The following is a 24,760-nucleotide window of genomic DNA, read 5'->3' as shown; positions in this document are numbered from 1 at the left end:
ATATCATTTCTACCGTTATCGCCCGCCGATATTAAATTAAGCATATATGTGGTAACAATGTACATATATATTTATTAAAATTGTCTGTTTGCTTGTTATCGCACCACGCGAGAACCAACCGACCGATTACTTAAAATTTTGCAGGATATATTCGTTTTATCTCAGGAAAGGTTTTAAGCCATCGATCAAGGCCCTAGCAGGCCCCGGGAGCCCCGAGCAGCCCATAAGTTGGCTCTGGAATTACCCTGAGCTGATTTGAGCCCCCAGGATCCACGTTCTGGCTAGACGGGCCAGCTAGTATACACACACACACACACACACACACACACACACACACACACACACACACACACACACACACACACACACACACACACACACACACACACACACACACACACACACACACACACACACACACACACACCGGTGAAATATACCACCTCTTAACTAGTATAAAAAGTTACATGTGATTATTGATCTAAATTAGATATTGTACCGAACCATATATTTTGTAGATCCATGCTATTTTGGTACGTGCAAATGTAAAATGATTATGATACTTCAGTTTCAGTTTCAATTTCTGTTATTATTGTCTTTTATTACTAATGTTTGTTACATCATAACCAAGTTTCACTTTTTTTTTAATATCTAAAGAATAAATAAGTATAAGAATAGAATAGATAAGAATATCTAAAAAAAAATTATGTACTCTACTCATAAAATTAATGCTCTACTCATAATGCTTTTGTCTGGAGTTCTTGTAACTGATCTTCGACAAGCTTCTAATAATGGGCGTGGCTATTAATAACTCCTCCCATCTATTGGTTGGTGATCATGCAGTTGTTGTATCTTATTGGTCATTATATACTGATATTCAATTGAAATTTTCTTTATCGATTTCCGATAATTTCTTTGGTAAAAACGAATTCGTTTTTAAGTTTTCCTTTCTCATCACTTTTAATGCGATAAAAAAATTAAATTTTCAAAATGGTTTATCAGGTTTTTTAAAAACAAATCTCTGTTTCATTCAAAATTTTGTGATTATTTAAGAATAATATAATGAAAACCCTAATAATTAGAATGACAATATTTTTTTAATCATATTTCTTTTGCTTTAATTAAAATAAGATTATATTGATTATAGAAAACTTAAATCTAAATTAATTCTTTTATTTAATAATTTTGCTTAAATAAAGACATCATAGTAATAATTTTATATAATTACGTTTTTATAAGTTATAATTAATAAATTACGCTTAATTACAACTTAATTTTATGTTAAACAAATATTTTCAAATGATTATTTTTTTGTACTTTTATAAACTTTAAGCACTTTTTAATTGGATTTTAAAGAAAGACTTCTTTCTCTTTATCCTGTTCATTATTTTGAGTCTTATCTTTTTTTTTGTATACAAATGCATTCATTTGCATATCTCTTTTTTAATTAAATAATATTAACTTTTTTTCTGTAGTATGGTAATTTTAATGGAAATTAAAAAGAAAACTTAAGTACCTTAAACTTTTTTTTTTGTTTGTAAGGTTTACATATCTTTTAAATATTTATAACTGTATTTTTTTATTTATTATAATATCTTTTGCAATTTTTTAATCTTGGCTTTGTATTATGAATAATAAATAATCTTATTAATAATTTACTTAAATTAAATTTTATTATTTTGAGTGTAGCTTTCTATTTTTACTAATGAACCTTCGTATTTTTGTCAGGAAATTTTTTTAAATATTTTAATTGCCACAAATAATTTAATTTAGTATAAATTTAGAGATCAATCGAACTGTTTGATTTGTGTTATTTCGAATAAAAAAGGAAAAGTTAATTCGAATTTAGAAATGTCATTCCATTAATTTGTATATTAATTTTGCTGAAAGCTTTATATTTTTTAATTATCGATTTTCCTTGTTTCTCTTACATTTTCCAATACTTTTTTTTCATAATTAACGACCTGATGTATGCATATTTTATTTTAGATCTGTGTGTATTTAATTTTCTGCTTAATAAGCGATTTTTTTTTTTTATTTTATTAATCAACTTCATAATAATTATTGTTTTTGCAATGATTTATTTTAAATTTTCAACATCAACATTTATATCCATTGTAACTTAAAATTAAAAAAATATTTCATTAATATTTTACTTAGATTTTTACATTTAATTGAATTATTAAAAAAATAATCCATTTTTTTAAAGCTTTTCAGAAACATTATGTAAAGTTGTAAAATTTTGTCTTCGTGTCCCTTTATACTGATCATACCCGGACCTTCTCCAAATGGTCCAAATGGAGACACTGTGTCGACGGATGAGGTGAACATCTTGTCAGCGCGTAGAAATCAGGGAGAGGACTTTCACGTCACATACGGGTCCAAAACACAGGAAATGTGGCTATCATGTTAAGGCAAAAAGTATTGGACAAGGTTGAAGGCACCATGGTCACGGCAGGTAGGGGCGTTCAGCAGGTACACTTACTCATTAAGGACGTTGATGTCCTTACCTCAGAGGAGGATGTGGTGCGTGAGATGCGCAGGACTGTCGATGATTCGGTTACTATCAATATCCTCTCCCTGAGGGCGTCATACGGTGAAACTAAAGTGGCAACGAAGGCGGTCCCTTCTCTGCTGGTGACAGAATTATTGAAGGTTAGCCGAATTAGAGTCGGGTGGGTATCTTCTCGGGTGTCCAGGAGGTCCGTCGAAGAACTTTGCTATTGATATTGGAGTACAGGCAACGGGCGGGGACCTGCGGCGGTCCTGGCAGAAGGGGGCGATGTATCAATTGTGGGGCTGAGGGGCATCTTCGTAAGGACTGTACAACGGAGTCTAGGTATTCGCACTGCAATGCCCGTGGGCACTCTTGGGAGCCGTGGCTGCAAGACCAGCGCCCGGAAATGAGTCCCGTCGCCATCGCTCTTGGGATGAATTCAGGGTTGAGACAGCTCCGTCCAGGAGGGGTGGACCGCTTAGGTGTCCCACCCTCGATGATTGGGCGGGGACTCCCTTGTAGCTTCGGATTTTGGGGGTTAAAGTAAGACCGTAGTCCCAGTGAGGGATCCCTCCGGGGGTTCCTCAATAGAGGCAAGGCGTAAAGACCGGAGTCCCACTGGGAGGACCCTTGGGGTCCCCTCATTAGAGGCATGGCATATCACCAAAGAACGAGTCCCAGCTGCCTGGGGGGAACATTAGTTCTCGACGAAGCAGTTTGAGGCGAAGGCACCCCCTCGAGCTGTGGTAAGGCTTAGTTGTGTCCGGCTCCCGGGGGGAGGGAGATAAGAAATGATGCGTTCATATTAGCGTCGTATTTATTTATGTTGTCTTTATAATATTTTTATTTTACTTGGAAGACAGATAATTTTTCATTATAATTTCATATTAAATTATAATGTTTATTCTTTACTTATTAAAAAACATGAAATGAAATTAATTTTTAATTGTGTTAATTTTTAAAGAAAAAAATAATACATTTTTGTAAACGAAAAATACGAGTACATTCTTGTTGTGTTCTCACAAAAGTTGCGCTTTTTAAAAAAAATGTAATACACAACAATTAAAACCTCTTTTGATTAAGCATTTGTTTTTTTTTGTTTGTAATTTACTTTGCTAAGTTTGTCCTCGTAAAGGCAGTATACATAAAACTAATCCGCTGGGTTAGTTTACTGTTCGATGACGATAATTCGTCATCACAGAATCAGCTGATTTTGCGATGACGCAAAGTCCAAAGTTCTAAGGTTCAAGTCTTTGTAAAGGCAGTTGCTTTTATATGGATTTGATCGCTAGACTGTGGAAATCGTTGTTCTTTGGTGGTTGGATTTCAAATAACCCAACGTCTCAAGACCGGTTCACCTGAGTCTGTTCCAGACTGCATATTTACCGGTATATATACACTTTTGCACTACATCTGCAGCTACGTCAGGTCTGGCAAGCCGGTAGCAGTAACACTCACACACACCCTGACCCGCCAGTAGGTAGAACACTGATTGGAGAAATATATATACTTTGCTAGGTTTGTATTTTTAGTTAAAAATTTCATCGACAACTACAAAATTTGAAAAAGATTCCTTGTAAGAAATTTTTTCATTTTGAATGGAAAATCGATTTCATTTCTTCATTTCCCTTGCCAAAGTTATTTTTGTTATTTAACAGATGAAAGTGCATTTTAACCAAAAATTTCAACTGATTAAAATTTAACCAACCAGATCAAAAAATTGTTATTAAACTGTTCTTGAAATTACAAATAGGATTTCCTTTTTACGGGAAATAATTAAAGCTTATAAAATTTGAAACAATATTTTTCGAAGAAACATTTTTGGAATTTTAACTGATGGATAATATCTACCTAATAAATATTATCAGTACGTTGTTACTCATCTAGAAGGAAGTACCAAAAAGAATTGTTAATCCTCGGTAATTCATAAGTATTAGTTATCGAAGTGTGGCTTCAACCTTTTTCATTTTTATTCTTATTACCACTCCATTTTATTTTTCGTGAAAGTATATTTTGATATCAAAATTAGCAGGTCTTACAACCTGCTAAAAGCTAAATACAGTTCATTCATTTTTCTCATACGTGCTTAAGATAATCCTTTAATTGAACCACAACTAATATAGACTAATTAGAAGCATTCAAATCCAGTCAGAAATTATGAGATTGTAGAACGGATTTGAATTAGAAGGTGCTTTTGGGTGAGGAATTGACATTTGAAATATTGTTGAATATAGTTACACAAAATGTAAACACTATTTTTTAAAGATTAAAAAAAAAAAATATTTTTGTTGTGTTTTAAAAATTATGTTTGGAAAACTTCTATTTATTGTAATGTTTATTTTTTCATTTATTTGTCGCGGCGTTGCTTTTACTCAGTGATCAGAGTAGAAAAAAAACATTCTTTTTTCTCGAACCGGGAAAACATTGTTTTGCTGGGGGAATTCTCCCCAGCTTTCCCATTAATTCGCTCACTGTTTTACGTGATAAACATACAAAGGTCTACGGGACTTCTGTTAGCCAGTAAATTTCTTATTTATATACAGATAATACCACATACTTTTTACGTAATTAAAGTATTTTTTCCATTAGAATTTTATCAGATGCGCAATATTTTATGTTGAAATTTTCAAACTTTACTCAAATATAAGCATCGATTTCTTTAATTTTTCATTCTGTGTTTTTTTTTTTTTTTACATATTTATATAATTTTTTTTCAGGTGTTTTTCAGTTTCAACTCACAAGTATCCAGAAGAAGCAGGAAATCTTAATTTACAGGTAATGCATCAAAACTTATTTTTCTTCAGTTTTTCTTGCGTAACTGCTACTTGTTTCTTCCTATTTCGGAAATTCAATGTAAAGATTAACAAATTTACAACGATTAAAAAAAAGGTATATTTCCATTGTAGAAAATTAAATTTGAATTAGTTTTGTTTTTACAAGATTTTTTAAAATACGCGAGAAAATAGAAGATGATATAAAATTATAAAATCAATTTCTGTGGTGATTAGATGTAAAAAATGAAATCTTTAAAACTATTTACAAATTTAATCAACAGAGAAATTGTTTACTTTTACTATACACAGGGGTACCTAAAATAGTGGACTGGAATTTTTGTGCGGATAAGACTGTCTCACAAAAGAAGAATAAATTTATGTAATTTCTGATAGTGGTTACTTGGGACGTCTCCTTTGATTGACTTTCCTATCTTAAAAATAAAAGTTATTAACCTAAAAGTATCTTAATTATTTCTAAAATTATTGGATTCTTTCAGGTAATTTTGTTTTTATTACTTTTATCTTAAAAAAATGGACATTAACTAATTAAAGAAAAAGTATTAATAATATGAATAGTAAATCAATAACAAAATAAATTAAGTACCTGATTTAATAGAGAATATGAAATCAGGAATAAAATCGTCATACATTTTCTGTCTTAATTTTGTTATTTGTCAATCGATCTTCAAGACTTTCAGTTTGTCATTATTTTCACAATAAAATTCTTAACTTTAAAAAATGAAATATAATAAAACTGAGATTACCGAGATAGAATGGTAGAAAAACTGAAATTACCACCATTGAAATCTGTGAACGTGTTTACGCTGATTTTGTATTTTATTAGAAAATAAAATCGTATAAATGTATGTGCCAAATATTACTGTGATACCTCAATTCTGATCTCGAGATATAAAGTCTTCATTAATAATCAGAAAATGGCGGACAAAAGGAAAGCAAAGGGGAAATCGACATTTTTTCATGTGAGATTTTTTGTTAATTTTGACACTGAGATTCTGAAAATATTTAGCTAGTCGATCGTTTTATGTACACTCTGTTTAGGTAATAGAAAAGTGAATTTAAGATGCAACATTTTTTTAAATTTAAACCGAATCTGGTTATTGTTTGCAAAAAAAAATTATAAAAAATTATCGTATTTTTTATATCAGTTTTACAACGTGTCTTGAATTATATAAATAAGTTTTTCCAGTTTTATAACCTATTGTTAGGTTAAAATTATTATTTTATTACACCCATATTCATATCTTTTTCGTTGTAAATGATAAAATAAATTAAAAATAAATAATTGTAATATAATGGTTTTACACATAAATATCTCACGAATAGGCTGTCTGTCCTTTCTTACGATGCGCGTCGTCGTGTTAAAAGTCGGTTTTTAATAGCCAGTTAAGTGCCGACATGTCAACAGTTAATAGTTGGGGTTATAGCTTCGAAACGGGTCTGTTATATAATTTAATTGCAGTTGTAAGTTAGTTCTAAAAGATAAGATAAAAATTACTATATATACAAATTACACGACTAAATTACAGAACTAATATCCAGAAAGGAAAAATGTTTTGTGATACTGGAAAATGTTGAAGTAAGTGGAAATCAGTGTTCTGGATCACTTTCTGGATCATATATATTTAATCTTATTCTTAAAATAGAGATCTGTTTATTTTTAAAATATTTAAATGCTTCTGTAGTAACAAAAGTAGTTTAGCGTAAGTTAAGCTTTCGGATATAAAATTTTATTTTTTCTTTATATCCCTTAAAAGGTAAATTACAGAGGTTGTTTTAGCTGAAATTTGTTCGTGTGTTTGTGTTACTCGATTTTTTGAGAGAATAATTTTTTAAGGCGCTTTATAAAAGTAATTTTGAATTCGATATGTTTTTTATTAAAATCATTTAATAATTTTTCGATCATGTTCCAGTTATTTTTGTTTTTATCTCCATACTAGTGTTTGATGTGATTAAAGAAATTTTCTTTTTCAAAATTAACTATTAAAAAATAATTACGTATTAATTATTAGCTACAACTTAAATATTATGTACAGTAATCATTTAAAATTACGTACGTCTAATTACATATAAAATAACATATTTTTCATCTTGTATATTGTTTAACCGTAGATACAATTTATTAGTGTAGTTCTTGGTAGTTAGGCTGATATCCCGAGGGGTTCTCTTTTGTGTTCATCTTCTTTTCTTCTACCCGTCTCTTTCTTTTCCCGTAATTCGTTACTTTCTGGTTAGTTACCAAGTAAATTGGTTGTTCGCCACCGTGACTTTATCTATAAGACTAGGGAGGCAATAGCTGTTATAGTGGTAGCTTTTTGCTACATGTTCGTGATAGAGTAAGTCTAGTTTAGGCTTATCCGGTGGAGTATTTTTCTAATCCGGGGTTTAAATTCAGGCAGAGGTACTTACAGTGTATAAAATTCCAGGTTTTTAACATCTTTGTATCATAACCATCATTTATGATTGTTTTTGTATACGTATGTATGATGTATCTTTTTTGAATAGATTCAATATTTCTAAATATTTTTCTTACTTTATCAATCATCTCGAATGATTGAAAAATTAGGGTACTCATAAATTCTAATTTTGTTTTGCTACATCGATTACAATTACTAAATCCACCCACTACATCGTGGTGGAAACCATCAGTCATGGAAGAAGAAGTCCAACCGGTTTAAGTTGATCACAGATTGAAATTTATTATAAACATTTTTGCGTGGGTTACAAAAAAAAAGAAAAAATGTTTTATTTTGCTATCTATTTATATCTCATATAAATTATGATTTTTTTATTTTTATACACTGATCTTTTGATCCCTGTATATCTTTTATTTACAACCTACACATAACTTTAATAATGATTGGTATATTTTAAATTTAATTTTTCTTACATTTTTATCGCCCATTGTACTCGTACTTTCCATTACAAAATTAATTAATCTTTTATACATTAATTTGTGATGTAATAATAGATTCTTCTTTATTTTAATAAATTTAATAGAAACTCCTTTTTTAAGTTCTTTTCACTTTTACTATTTTTAATTTTAATTACGCATTTGATCAATTACCAGGTATAAAATAACTAATTATGGATATTTGTACAGAGTAATAAAGTTTTTTTTTTTTAATTACAGATATGGTTAGGCTAAACATCAACGAGACCTTACTCTCTAAAGAAATTTTTTTTATTAAAAGTATTCTTTGATTAGAAAATAATAATCGGATAATTACTTTTTTAAGTTTATTTTAACCTTTTTTCCCCCAAATTTATTCCGAGTATAATTTAAAAGATGTTGCTAGTCGTAAGGTTTAATATATATATTTTTTTTAAATTTCAACAGTTTGAATGAACTGCTTAATAAGTTTTAAATCTATTAATAATTTTAAAAAATACGACTGCGAAAAATATATATGATGATCGGCCAGTGCAGATCATTTACACGTTAGAGTAATGAAGAAGTGCGGAGCCCTTAAATTTCGGACTGTTGCCATTAGATCCGTGAAGACTTTCTACCAATAAGATTTGGTTAAAAATTTAACTTTGTAAAAGTGCCCACATACTATAAACTTCTCTTTGCCTATACCAGTCTTTCTCAAAATGGGCGATAACGCCCCCTTGGGGGCGTTTGAAACCTAGAGGGAAGCGTTAAGGGGTCAAAAAAACATGGGGGGGGGGCGTTGATGTGGGTTAGGGGGGCGATGTATAATTTGTAATTTCATTTACTTTATATAGTATTTTAAATTTCACTAAAATTAAAACCCACCTACTATACAATAACGAATAATTAGTTTATATTTCTACCCTGTATGATGTTATAAAAACTTAAAATACTTAACATAGATTTCGTAGGATAGCCCGCACACCGTACGCAATCAAATTGTAACAAGTTTCTGCGGATAAAGGAACATGATCGATGATAGTTAAAAAATTAGAGCAATTTTACCTTAATTACATTGCACCAGAAATTATTTTAAACATTAGGAAAAAACTACCTTGCAGAGTTTTAAAATATTATACATACGTAAACTAACATAAATTGAGTTTTCTTTACTTTCTTTCTTGTTTTTAACATAAGTGCATATTACAATATTTTCCTAGCATTTTATAAGAAATTACTGATGTAAGAATCATCATTTTTATATAAAATGGAAATACGTATATAATTATTGTTCAAAAAGTTGTGTTAGAAAATTTTTTTTACAATTAACCTATTACCGTCCAGTGTCAAATAGTATAGTAAGCCTAAACAGTTCACTTATTGTAAACATCGTTTACTATTTCTATGTAATATAAATATTAAATATTACAAATAATAAAAACGCTGGCTTAGGCGGCGGTTTTTATTTGAACCAGTTCTAAATTATAAACTAAAATTCTATGAAAAATTACCCATATTTATCTATAATACGAAATGATATTAATATATTTTCCGTAGTTAAATAAGTTATTATTGTTAGTAGTATTATTTACTAGTCGAAATATAAAATTTTAATTATCTTACAATGAGAATCTTATCTTATATAAATGAGAAAGATATTCAACAAAAATAGTTTCGTTCTAATAAATTAGTACAATAAAATAACAATGTATTTTGGTAATTCTGATTGGTGCAATCCGGTAGAAACCGGCTGGTTCATCGATACTTGCTCAGTACGATTGTGCGCCGAAAGAGATAAACGAGTTTGTGCGTGTTCGTCTTATTCTTGTCGTTACTTGCTGTATTTAAATCCTATATAAAAGCTCGTAATTTTTCTTATATTTTCATTTGTGGTTTCGCGCGCTATCTTTAAACAAGTATTTAAGTTCAACACTTTATTTACATATTTTTGAAAACAAAGCCATGTCGGAAGCAAAAAAGAAGAAACGGCAATAGAGTGGAGAATATATTAAATATGGATTCATAGAAAATTCGACAAACCCATCTTTGCCTTTGTGCCTTCTTTGTTCAAAAACATTTTCAAACGAAGCGATGAAGCCTTCAAGACTTCAAGATCATTTGAATAAAATGCATCCGGATAACAAGGAGAAAAATGTAGCCTATTTTCAAGATCTGGAAAAGAAGCATAATGCTCAGCCAAGTGTATCGAAACTTTTTTCGATGGCTGCTAAGCAAGACGATGACGGACTTCGAGCTTCATACAATATCTCTCTGTTAATTGCTCAAACAGGTAAACCACACACCATCGGAGAAACGTTAATTTTGCCGGCGATAAAAGAAGTTATAACTACTGTGCTCCATAAACCGGCGGCAGATATAATTCGAAAAATTCCTTTGAGCAATAGTTCTGTCCAAAAACGAATTGATGAAATGGCTGAAAACATTGAAAAGTCATTGTGCAATCATCTGAAGACTAGTAAATTTTCAATTCAGTTGGATGAGTCCACTTTACCGACTAATGAAGCATTGTTGTTGTCTTACGTGAAATTTATTAAAGATGAAAAAATATGTCAAGAACTTTTATTTGCTAGAAATTTAGAGACAGACACGAAAGGAGAAACCATATTTAAAACATGGAAAAGTTTTGTGATGAAAAAGGAATTCCGTTGAAGAATATTATATCAGCTGCTACAGATGGTGCTCCAGCTATGACGGGGTGTCAAAAAGGCTTCATATCGTACTTAAAAAACAAAATTCCTGATGTGCTTGCTGTACATTGCGTTATACATCGACAGAATTTAGTTGCTAGAAATTTAAGTGAACGACTATTTCAATCATTGCAACATGTCATCAGAGCAGTCAATAAAATCCGAAACAACTCTTTAAATGACAGATTATTTAATCAGCTTTGTGTTGATAATGATGAAGATTTCAACAGATTGATCTTTCACACAGAAGTGCGTTGGCTATCAAAAGGAAATTGTTTGACTCGTTTTTACAATCTGTTTGACTCTGTCAGAGTTCTTGGAAAACAAAGACACAGAATTGCGCGAAAACCTCATCACATCAAAGAATGATATCGCATACCTGACAGACAGATTTGCTTAATGATATGAATCTCCAACTTCAGGACGATTACTTGAACTTAATAAAAACAAAAAATGTCGTCGCTGCTTTCGTAGCCAAGCTGCTCTTACACAAGAAGAATATCGCCAGACGTGAGTTCCATAATTTTCCCAATTTATCAGTATCCTGCAACAACGACGACTTGCTCATCTACTGCCAACATTTGGAAAATCTTCACAGTGATTTCATTGAAAGATTCCAGGACATTTTGAAATTGGAAATACCAGACCGGGTGTTAGATCCTTTTTCAAATGTCAACATAGCAATATCACCCCAGTTGGAAGAAGAACTTATAGAACTGACAACGAACGAGGAAATAAAAATCAAATACAAAAATGGCTACCGACAATTTTGGCTACAAAAGTCAATTCCGCAGTTGAACCCTGGATTGTGGTCTATCGTTGAACGATTTTTGATAACATTCCTATCGTCATATTTGTGTGAACGTGGATTTAGCGCTGTGCCAACGCTGCTTACTAAAAAGAGAAATCATTTGCAAGTTACCAAACGCGGCGACTTACGACTTTTTTTGAGTAAAATCGAACCTGATATCAACAAACTTATTAAATATCATCAAATTCATCCATCTCATTAGATTAGTATAAAAATGAAAACCGAATACATATTTATATTGTTTCCTTTAATTTGATTAAAATATATTATTCATATTATAAAGTTGGGTTTTATTTGCTCTCACTGGTAAAAATTTCTAGTTTAGAATGTAAGTTTAAACATCAGAACCGACTAATATAACTAAATTAATTAAAGTAATGAAATTGTGGTTTTTAAGTTTTAGGGGTGTATAAAAAATGGGAGGCGCTGAAAAATAATTGATTTTCAAAGGGGGCGGTAAAAGAAATAAGTTTGATAATCACTGGCCTATACCTTGGAAATGATATTGTTCATTTCGTTCGACGTATTGATTTTACTGTGTACGTGTTGATTTTTTATGTATATAGTCTGTGACATTCACAATAACGTAAGAATTCCACCGCGGGGCCATACAACTATATCGGTTCAGCCGTTGAGCTGCTACAGTGGAACAAACGTACATACACCCTTACACTCTTTTTTGAGTCGTGTAAAAAGAATAGGTTACGTTGTAAACTGATGGAATGGGAACACTCGTTTGCTTGAATATGCAGTAATATCTTTTACTTCAACAAAATCAAAAATATTAAAATTTCTATAAAAATAACCCTGATTGTTTATTAATCATAAAATGATCAGGAAAAAAGCGATTTTTAATCAAAAGATTTAATAGGGATTTATTTTTGATAAGCAAAAAATGATGAAATAGAAAATTACGGTCGGTACAGTTTCCTAAAACCTAAGACGATTTTAAAAATAACTTCATAAACATGTAATATTAAAAAAATAAAATTCATTTCTGATTATTTTTCATATAAATTGTTGGGAAAAAGATATAAATATTTAATAATTTTTATTTTACATATTACTAAGAAAACATTAAAATAGTGTTACATCTTATCCTTTTCTATTGCTTGAAAATCGAGATAAATATTCCTTAAAAAAATCTGGTTTTATTTAAGTAATGAATAATTTCATAAATAAAGGGGAAATAGGGTTTAAATAAATCCAACCAAATGAAACGATCATAAATTAAAAGGGGTATATCTCCTTGTCACGGACATAACACACACGCGCGCGCGCACACACACACACATATAATATATATATATATATATATATATATATATATATTTAATGCGGTTTTATAATAACTCAACATAACTTTACCTTTAAATCTTGAAAGTAAATTACGGAAACTTCCGGTAAGCTAGCCATAAAAAGGGCTGAATTTGCAAAGATTATAATGGGAAAACTTATCCTTCTCAACTGAATAAGTAAAACAGCAGTGAAATATCTGAAAGATAATAATTAAGATATAACTGTCATCGAAATCCATGAGTAATATTATTTTTAATATATCTCTCTTAATATATATATGCAATTATAAACTTTCGTTGTAAGAAGAATGTAGAGAGTTGAAAAAACGTAAAGAATGATTAGTAAATTAAATGATTCCTTAACATTTCTTTGGGCAAATTATTGTCTACATTTCTATCCATCTGAATAAACATAGCGCATAAATCTCTAAAAGACAAACCAAATAAAATGAAATAAATAAAAACCAAATAAATTTTGTTTTAAAAAAAAACCTTAAGGAATTTGAAATTATAAAATTTCAAATTTGGTTTTTAATTTTTTTTTTTTTTTTTTTTGACATTTAAATTAATGAAAATATCCTACATTAGTCTTTGCAATTTAATGGAAATTATACTCTGGTAATTTAAATTGATTTCAATGTAATATTTTATAAAATACAATTTTTAAAGATTGCAAATATTATAAAAGTAATATCTAAATGAGAACTTATTTCGGTAAATTTCATTTTTTCTTATTAAAATAATCCATATCGTTATTAGACATATCCATCTGTATTAGATCATGGATACCAACCCACAGGATGGTTTAGTGGTGAACGCGTTTTTTCAAATCAGCTGATTTGGAAGTCGAAAGTTCCAGCGTTCAAGTCCGTAGTAAAGTCAGTTATTTTTATACGAATTTGAATATTAGATCATGGATACCGGTGTTTTTTGGTGGTTGGATTTCAATTAACCTCACGTTTCAGGAATGGTCGAACTGAGACTGTACAAAATTACACTTCATTTACACTCTTACATATCATCCTCATTCATCCTCTGAAATAATACCTAAACGGTAATTTCCGGAGGCTAAACAGGAAAAAGAAAGAAAAGATCATGGATACCGGTGTTCTTTGATGGTTGGATCTCAATTAACCACACATCTCAGGAATGGTCGACCTCTCTTTCAATCTCTCTCTCTCTTTTTCTGTTTAGCCTCTGGAACCACCGTAAGATATTACTTCAGAGAATGAATGAGGATGATGGAAATTCTCCCGGGGATTAAGGTCATACTGAAATTTCGGTGAATATTGTACTTTATTGAACTATCTCACATTTATTTAATTAAATAAAAGTAATGCATATCCATATTCATCGGATTAAATAACCAAACATCGAAAAGTATAGAAAATAATGTGGATTAACATACCAAAAAATTTTCTCAAACTTTTTCATTTTTAATAATACATATTTGTTATTTTAAGTGTTAGATTAAGTTCTAACTTTATTCAATAAAACACAACCAAAATCTTTATTATGTTAGGTAAAACGTTGTAGGAGATTTGACATTACTCACTCTTAAAAATCAAGTTGCCATTCATAAGATAGCAAATATCATCCTCGCAGGCTTTATAAAGAAACAAAGAAATGAAGCAATTTTCAAATTGCCTTCTTAACTGAGGCAAACATAGTGACGCAAGTTGGTAAATTTATTTCACAAATATATTTAAACAAAACCAGCTGAAATTTATTTCAGCTGGTTTTGTTTACCAAGCTGAGATATTTTACTCTGCTAGTGACACCTTATCATCCATGTGACTGTCTGAAAAGAACATCATTACTCTCAGAGAGAGAGAGAGAGAGAGAGAGAGAGAGAGAGTAACCTCGATTAGGGCCTCTTGTAGATCAGGTGCTTTATATATGGCAGAAAAAAGAAACGAATGGGACTAACTATATAATGAACCCACCGGGTTGGTCTAGTGGTGAACACGTCTTCCCAAATCAGCTGATTTGGAAGTCGAGAGTTTCCGGTGTTCCAAGTCCTAGTAAAGGCAGTTACTTTTTATACGGATTTGAAACTAGATCGCAAATACCAGTGTTCTTTGGTGGGTTTCAATTACCACACACACAGGAATTGTCGAACTGAGACTATACAAGCCTACACTTCATTTACACTCATACATATAATCCTCTGATGTAATACCTGAGGGGTAATTCCCGGAGGCTAAACAGGAAGAAGAGAGATAATATATAAGGAATTATATTCTTTATTTCTAGAAAGGAGATATTTTTGTCTATTTGGATTAATAAAACTCATTAAAAATTTTTAAATGAACTAATAGATGATTCACTGTATTAACATAACTATAACTTTTATTTCGTTTTTCATAAAATGTTATTATAAAATTAAAAAAAAAAAATTAATATAAGGGAAAATCTTAAAAAGGAATTTATTATTGTTGTTATAAATTTTAATAACTTTTCTTTAATTATTAAAATAATCCGTATTCGAATAAATAAATTAAATATCAGTAATATCTGAAATAACATTGCAATGACCTTGATCGACCAGCAATAACAGAGTGCAATAACCAGCAAGATGGAATGTATTGTTTTCATACTTCGAAAACACAGTCGATAATATTTCATTAAACCTTGTCGGTTGCAAATATTTTACCAACCTCTGCCTTTTTTTTTCAGCTAAACTATTTACGACATAACGTCGTTATAATTCTTTTTTTAACAGAGATATAATGGTACCATCATAAACCATTTTTATAAATCGGGAATTCAATAATTTACTTCATTTTATAGGGAAAAAACACTAAAATATTTACTATCATATTATATACTATCAATTTTTAACTAAAAATAACGATTTTATGTCACTTTGTATGAGCTTAAGTAAGAGCTGTGAAAAATTGCACTTGAGATTTATTCTCTTGGTGTCGACCAAAAATTGATTGTAACCTAATATCCATCCTACTTGTCATCGTTATTTTTTAAAGATCTTTTTAGAATTCAGGAATACAGCATACTACTACTGATATACTAGCATACTACTACTGAGGCTACTACTGATAAAAGTTTTTTTCCAATTTGCTAATAATCTGAATTGCAGCGAGTTAATACGTTTTACACATCAATAATGACTTCTGTATAGACTTAAATTAGCTAAAAAATTACTAATATAATCGGTGCTGTTTTGATGCATTATATTTAAAAAAAAGATTATAACAGCATAAAAGATAACTAACTATAAGAATAATGAGGAAAATAACTGTAACAGATTGTTATCTTTATGATAATTGGCTAGACTGTGTTTGTTAAGACTTTTTAAAACCGATCAAAAAAGTTTCCTTCATATCCTATATTAGTTGTACGTAGTTTTTTTATCTATTTCTAACTTTTATAAATATTTTTTATGTATTTGTAACGCGTTTTTAAATAGGTTGTTGCTGCAAAAATGCCTGATCGGTTACTCTATCGATCGCACATATCGTAGATTATTTAATTTCAAACCAAACTTAAATGCCGAATAGTTTATTAAAATCAAAAGAAGTTTTTGATTTATTCAGTCATGTTGTGTGTAAATCGGTTGATTTTATGATTGTATGTAAAAATTATAGTATATAATTTTTTCAGCATTAAATTTTAATCAGAAATGAATAATCAGAGTTAGTCTATACTTAATATATATATATTTTTTTCATCTAAGATCGTTTTATTTTTGTATTTAGTGCAAATACCTACATTTCTTAGCTTCGTCATATGTAGTTCTTATGTTAACGCGTTTCGGATATACTCCATTTATAAAACGCACTGTACTCTTAATCTATAGTCTCGACCGCGGATTGAGTGTAATCTATTTAATTGTATTTTGTTACAATGGTCGATGATAGCTCCAAAAAAAAAATATGTGGTCCTAATATTACATTATCTCATTATCTTTATTGAATTTTTGTTAAATTGTTACAAATAGTCTCGGATACTAGATAATCAATCAGTAGATACATATCGTAATTCGCTAACATAACCGAAAAAAATTATTTGCTATCGTGTTGCTGCATTCATCATTTTTGATAATTTTGGAATGTGTTTATTATAACGAGTAAATGATTTTATTACTGGTCAATCGCACAAAAAATGAGTATGAAGAATTTATAAAGATGTTTACTGTTATCAATACTAAGTTTTTATTTCAGTAGAAAAATAACAGAAAAATTGGGACACCAGAAATTATTTTTCTTGAACTTTTATTTTTTATTTACTGCGGATTATATAAGTTACCTCGCATTATGTCATCACACTCAAAAAGATTTTCTATAAAATGTTTTTATTTTGTATAAAATCTGACTTGAATTACTGAAAAAAAATATCTACAATATTGTTATTATGCTACATTCTACTAGTTTCTGTTTATCAATTTTTTTTTTACGAGGTTATAATGTGACAGTGAGAAATGTCTAATCAAAATATTTGGTCTTTTGAATCGACAGTGAATTGGCTGTATCTATTATCTCATACTTCATCATTTACGATATTGTTTTCCTAAAATCGGATTATTTATTATTGATATGGTAATAATTTCAACTGCGTATTGGTTGTGTCACATAATATCACATTACGTCACCACATGTAATAATATTCCCGTGAAATTTGATTGGTCTCTATTATTTATATGCCCCTATAATAGTTTATGGATTTATTAATAGCCCAACCTGATTCTTCCTTAAAAATAAACTGAAGGACAATGGACTGCTGATATACTGGTTTATAAACTTGATGATATCGTACTACTACATACTCATGCATACTGTAGTACTACGTACTACATACTCATTTAAATAAGGTTCTTCAGGAGAAAACAACAAAAAAATAACTTTATCAAATTCATATAAAATTAAATATTTAATAACTTACTGAGACTGCGTAATGCTGTATAGAAATAATAGTGATAAAGCTATGGTTAAAGATTGAATAAATTGTGTGAGAGTGACGTATCCGATTCGTAGCTTCTGAAAAAAGATGGAAATTGTGGGTGACATCGGTCAGGAATGAACGGAAACTTCTGCGGCAGAAGTATCTTGGTTATGAAGACGTTTTGCCCGTTATACTTCTTTTTCAAGACTTTAATAAAAAATAGTAATTACCATTTTAAAAATTCTGTGAAAAATCATTAACACATACGTCATTGGGTCTAACAAGGAACCTTAGTGATAAATTTTATAATCGAAAAACATGTTTGCCTGTGTATGTCTCAAGTACAGAAATAAAGAGTCGGAGTGGGGAAAGGTCGAGTTATAATTAGGACCTTGATTTGCTTGATCAATTAAAATAATAATTGTCCTTCAGTTGTTTAAAGAAAATGTGTCATGAAAATTGACATAATAACGAATATTTTAAACTCGTATACCGTAAATTTATTCACTAAAACGCTATTTAGAAACACTAAATTCTGAATGGAATTATAAGAAATATTAAGTATAAAATTGATCATAAATAATTAACCTTTCTAACCCGCATCGTGTATTACAGGAAAATGGTTTCCATATCACAATAAACAAAATGACCGAGCAGTAATTAAAAATATTGACATGGGTTTGCATATGGACAGCATCGAATGCGTTAACTATCTGTAAAATATTTTATTCATTCACTTCGGTCAACGCATTAAATAGTATATATTGATTATTATAGTTAAAATATACGAATCTTAGCCGAATAATCCAAGATTCATTTATCATTTTTACGTTCTAAATTATCTTTTTTCCTAATATGTACGTTGCAATCTGTTGAACTAGTAAACAATAAGCAACCCCTCCCCACAGTCCATTGAGATGAGGATGATATGTATGACATGACACGCAAATGAGGTGATAGTCTTGTACATACTCAGGCCATTATTCTTGAACCGTGTGGTTAATTGAACCCCAACCACCAACGTACATCGGTATCGGCTACCTAGTTTTCAAATCCATATAAAACCAACTAACGTCTATTAACCTCAGTACCTTCGACTTTGAAAATCAGCAGTTAAACAACTGATTTATGACGACGAGTTAACTGTTAGACCAAGCCCGGTGGACTGAATTATTTTAACTTTTTTTAAAAAAAAAAAAGGTTTGGGATCTATCACCTGTTATCTTTTTCGTTTTTGTGAGAGGTTAAAGTCATATTATTTATCAAAATAGGAGTGTGCAGATTAAGCAGTTTGATTATTTAGTACGACGGCTTCCATGGTTCGAGTGGTAGCGTCTCGGCCTTTCATCCGGAGGTCCCGGGTTTGAATCCCGGTAAGGCATTTTCACACACGCTAAAAATCATTCCTCTCATCCTCTGAAACAATACCTAACGGTGGTCCTGGAGGTTAAAAAAAAAGATTATTTAGTACGATATAGTGAAAATTTCAAAAAGCTCTTAGATGACATCATTTTCATCATATTTCAGTTCCTGCTTACGTGGTGATATATGAAATCTTCATAATCTAGATCGATCTCGATAGATAAGATTATTGATATTATCAATGAAAAATATCTTTGTAGTTATCGTTCTAGTTACGGACTTATACTATGACTTTTTAATTAGATATGATACAAAATTCAATAATTTCTTACTTATATAATAGTTTTACTTTATTTAATTTAGTAATCTAAGTACCGTTTGAGGTTAATCAAATTCAACCGGATTCTTTTTTGATGATAATTACTTATTTTATTGCTATAAAGATTGATTTGGCTGTGACTTATCATTTTTTTAAATATATATTTATAGATATATCTTTGAAAACATAACGAACGAATTACTCCTGTAGGAGGTCATATTGTTGCATTTAAAATGATTTGAAAACAACTATTAGAAACGGGAAATTGGAGGTCGATTTGATTTATTGGTTTAGTTTTCAAGGTATAACTAAAAGAACTATTTAGTCAAATGAAATTACTGATTGTTTTACGTAGATAATTCAGTTATGTAGGTGAGTCTGTTTATTAACCTACCCATGCAAGATCTTGTGGAAAAAACTCTGTTTTTTTATTTTGTCTATTTACGAACAATTACGATCAAATTGTTATTTGATCGTATTTTTACTTCCTTGTACGAAGTAAAGGAAGTATTGTGATCGCTGAAAAGGCGGTTTCCAGATTTCAACGGAAATATCTGTTTAGAATATCCCTAAATCCATTATGACTAGTTTCGGCATGACGTCTACACGTACGTATGTGTGTGTGCCCGTATGTATGTATCTCGCATAACTCAAAAACGATTCCGTAGAATGTAGAAATTTTGGATTTACAACTATTATAATATCTAATTGTGCATCTCCCCTTTGATTGCTATAAATTTTTACAGGTTTTTATTTTATTGTGTAATACATTTTTTAGCTATGTAAATAAACAAACTCGCTTACAATTATAATTGCACAAAATCATTTTTTTCTAGTTTATAATTTTTAAGCCTCCGGGACCATATTGCTTTTCAGACGATGAAATTACAAGTTTGTAGCGTGTGAAAATGCCATGCCTGGCCGGAATTTGAATCCCTAACCTCCAGATGAAAGACCGAGACGCTACCACTTGCGTCACGGAGGCCAGCTAAGGCTATTTTTACTTAAAAAAGATAAAGTTTTTTATTCTTTTCTGTTTAGTCTCCGGAACCACCGTACGGTATTATTACTCCAGAGAATGAATGAGGATGGTATGTATGAATGTAAATGAAGTATAATCTTAAACAGGCTTAGGTCGACCGTTCCTGAGGTGTGTGGTTAATTGAAACCCAACCACCAGAGAACACCAGAATCCACGACCTAGTATTCAAATCCGTATAAAAGTAACTGACTGCCTTTACAAGCATTTGAACCTTAGAACTCTCAACTTGGAAATCAGCTGATTTGCGATAGACCAACTCTGTAGGTTCATTTTGTATAATTCCTAGGGGAATGAAAATGCATGTGTTCATCCTAGCTAGTGCCTGAAGAGGGATGTTATTGAGTCTCTACTGTTCTGCCGCACTGAGTATGAAAGTAAATAATGGGACGTTAAAGTAAAACACGTTAATGAAGAACGTTTTTTGGATTTATTTATTTTGTTTCAATCTAGTGTTTAAACGAGCGAGTCGTTTGATTAAAACCGGTCACTTATAAAGTAAAAAGTTCTTTATAAGTCGATATTTTGATAAAATGTTCAGAACTTTTGTATTGATTATTTTATCAACTGATTGATTCTGTTCTTTGATATAGAATATCCAAATTAAAAGTAGAGGCGCCTCAGATTTAAAAATAAATTGACCTTTAAAATAGATCGCTTTTGTGTTAATTTAAATAACAGAATAGTTAAGTATCTCAAGTTTTGTTAAAATAATTTTGTTAAGATTATTCAAATTAGGTAGGTCCTCATTGTGTTACCATTTAATTGACTCATCAAACTAATTTAAAAAAAAAAAATCATATTTTACTGAGATTATAAATATTTAGTGTTTTTTTCCAGTTTCATTCCGTGACTACTTCATGATGATATAAAAATTTTTATTTATTTATTGTGTTTATTTGATTCCCTATTGTTTCACCATGAAGTATCGTTTTTTATGAAGTAGATATTAAATTAATGGTTTCGATCGCCAAAATGTTAAATGACACTGGGTATTTGATTATTTGAAAAACAAATGGTGGACGGTTGACAATTTTCTCCAACCAGAAAAATTAAAATTGTTTAAATTCATTAAGTAAGTTGATTGTAAAGCTAATTTTCTCTCTCTCTCTCTCTCTCTCTCTCTCTCTCTCTCTCTCTCTCTCTCTCTCTCTCTCTCTCTCTGTGTGTGTGTGTGTGTATGTGTGTGTGTGTGTGTGTGTGTGTGTGTGTGTGTGCGCGCGTGCGCGTGTGTGTGTGTGTGTGTGTGTGTGTGTGTTGAATATACTTCACCAGAAAAATCTTATTAGTATTGTAGAGTAGAAACTCAAAATAATTTATTTTTAACATCTTTTGTAACGATTAAGTAACTAGTTCCGCGGGTATAAAAAGCTGCCCAGCATTACAAGGAAAACCTTGTAACTTTGATCAGAACATTACAGAACACATAATTAATTGACATAAAAACCCATATAATAAAATTACATAATTAAAACTCATATAATTATTTAAAATATAAACTCATGAAATAATGTTAAGAAGGTACATGAAGATACTTTTTTTTAAGTTAAGGTATTAATTACGATATAATTAACAATTCATGATGCATCAGTAAAAATTATTTAAGCGCATATTGAATACAGAAAATACAGAGTCTTATATTTAATTAACAAATAGAAAATAATTTAGTTAATTTTTTAAAAATTGCTGTGAAAACTTTTTAAATTGTTTTACAAGTAATTAAAAAGAGAAATAAAAATATAATAAGGGTATCTTATTATCACGAGAAGGGTATCTTCCCTTCTCGTGTTTAGTTACACGAAAACAGACCCCTTGTTCGAACCCACCGGGTTGGTCTAGTGCTGAACGTGTCTTTCCAAATAAGCTGATTTGGAAGTCGAGAGTTCCAGCGTTCAAGTCCTAGAAAAGTCAGTTATTTTTAGACGGATATGAATACTACATCGTGGATACCGGTGTTCTTTGGTGGTTGGGTTTCAATTAACCACACATCTCAGGAATGATCGAACTGAGACTGTACAAGATTACACTTCATCTACACTCATATATATCATCCTCATTCATCCTCTGAATTATTATCTGAAAGTTAATTACCGGCAGCTAAACAGGAAAAAGAAACTCCCCTTATTTGATTTTATTATTTTTTAAACACGTGACTGTTCTTTTTAACAAAGATATTATATTTAAAAATACACAAAGTTGACATATTTAATTTTCTAAATATTGGTGTACATGTTACTTATTATAGGTTCCATACAACGACCTGACGGCACATGTTTATATTCTGAAAACTTGTTTTGACTTTGTGAGGGGAGCTCTAAAAAATGATAGTAGTATACTTTAGACGGGAATATATGTATTTATAATAAATATTTAATAATAATGACAAGCGCAAAAGATAGATATTTTATTTTTAGGAAGCCGCTTGATAAAATTTATGAGGCTTTTATCACAAAATCCATTAGTTAATTACATTTCTAAAAAAAAACCGTTTTTTACTATTATATTCGTATTTTAGTGTGCACAATACATAACCTTTATTAAATTTGAAAACTTTTTTTATGTACTTATTTTTTAAATTACTGCCTGAGATTGCAGTCATGCATGTAAAAGCAATCAGTTATTGGGTGTGGATAGTCAGTTTAAATTAAAAATTAAAAAAAAAAAAAAGAATGTTTGTGAGTTTGTATATCTATAGTACATTTAGTTGGGTGTGGGTTGATTATTTTGTTGTATTGATGCAATAGCTCCCTTTTTACTGTTTTCCCTTTTCATCGCATTGGATTCCGACTTCCTCCTTCCTCTTTATAACCCCCACTTCTTTTCCTTTTGTAATAATGAAATTGCCTTTTGTACTACAACAACAATTGAACTAAAGATAAAAATATTCTTTATTGCGTAAGATAACGTTAAATTGGTGTACTTTTCATTTCTAGATTCTATACAGGAAATGTTTTTTTAATTTATTTTAATTTAATGTTCATTACCATTGAATTTTGTTGTATTGTTAAAGGTTTTCAATTTCTATTATCTGCACTAGATAAAAATCATTCATTTATAAATCAGGACTATCTCTAATAATAAATATTTAATTAAATTTAATTGTAATATGCACTTTAATGTATTCATAAACTTTATATTATTTGGAAATAAGTATATTGGTAGGTACATACATGCCTCTACATTACTTTATAGAATGTAATCATAATATTCGTTTAAGAAAGAACTGCTAGTTCGAAAATTAGATTGTGCTAGCAGGCTGGAATCCAATTTTATACACACACGCGCGCGCGCACAATGGGAGGGAATAAGAGTCAATACGTGTAGATTTTATTTTTTTTAAATCCAATTCCTTATAAAAATTTTATTAGTTTTTCATTATTAAAATGTTGCATAGTCTTCATGGAGACTCTTCAAGGAGTGCGCACGATTTATGTTGTTCTAGCAGGACAGCAGCTACCCTTAAGTATCTTTTATAACTACGTCCTCTTTAATAAACAGTGAGCTACTGTCCTTTTCACTTACCCCTGTTATTTAATCTTTTTATTATGTAAGATAAAGTGTGATTGGAATATATTAAAAATACTAGCAGACCCGGCAATTAATCGCTATTACTAGATTTGGGTTATATATATATATATATATATATTATTTAATGAACACAATTGAAAGTTTGATGAAACATATAAATGAACATTACGGAACTTCACAAAATTTAACCATTCCCCTTTTCCTTTTCCTTTTCCTTTTCCCTTTCCTTTTCCCTTTCCTTTTCCCTTTCCCTTTTCCCTTTCCTTTTCCCTTTCCCTTTCCCTTTCCCTTCCGCTTCCCCTTTCAATTTCAATGTCTCCCTTTCCTTTCCCTGATTCTCTCTTTCCTCCGTTTTTCCCTTCCCCATATCTCTTTCTGTTATTTTCCTTTCCCCCTTCCTCATTCCCCTTTCACCTTTTCTTTCCTCTCTTTTCGCCTTCCAATTTCATTTTCCCGTTTTTCTTTACCCCTTCTTCCCTTTTACCTTTTCGATTTTTCTTTATTTCCCTTTTCCGATTTTTCCCTTTCTCCCTTTTTTCCCCGCTCGTAAATCGGTTCAGTAGTTTTTTAGTCTATAGCGGACACACATATCGGAAACATTGAAATGTAATCGTAAAATATTTAGT

The 24,760-nt window shown here is 30.4% G+C and overlaps 1 long non-coding RNA gene across 2 annotated transcripts in view; it reads left to right on the top strand.

Moving 5' to 3' along the window:
- Positions 1 to 24,760, top strand: part of LOC142327253 (uncharacterized) — a 389,528-nt gene that overhangs the window by 282,971 nt on the left and 81,797 nt on the right. Inside the window, exon 4 of one of the 2 annotated variants that reach the window (XR_012756950.1) lies at positions 5,215 to 5,272. The exons of the other annotated variant lie outside the window; for it this stretch is intronic. This is a non-coding gene — a long non-coding RNA (uncharacterized LOC142327253). The remainder of the gene's footprint in view (positions 1 to 5,214; positions 5,273 to 24,760) is intronic. 2 annotated transcript variants of the gene reach the window in all.

Source organism: Lycorma delicatula, chromosome 7, assembly GCF_047948215.1.
Source record: "Lycorma delicatula isolate Av1 chromosome 7, ASM4794821v1, whole genome shotgun sequence".
NCBI classification, from domain to species: domain Eukaryota; kingdom Metazoa; phylum Arthropoda; class Insecta; order Hemiptera; family Fulgoridae; genus Lycorma; species Lycorma delicatula.
This window is presented reverse-complemented; position numbering and strand designations above follow the sequence as displayed.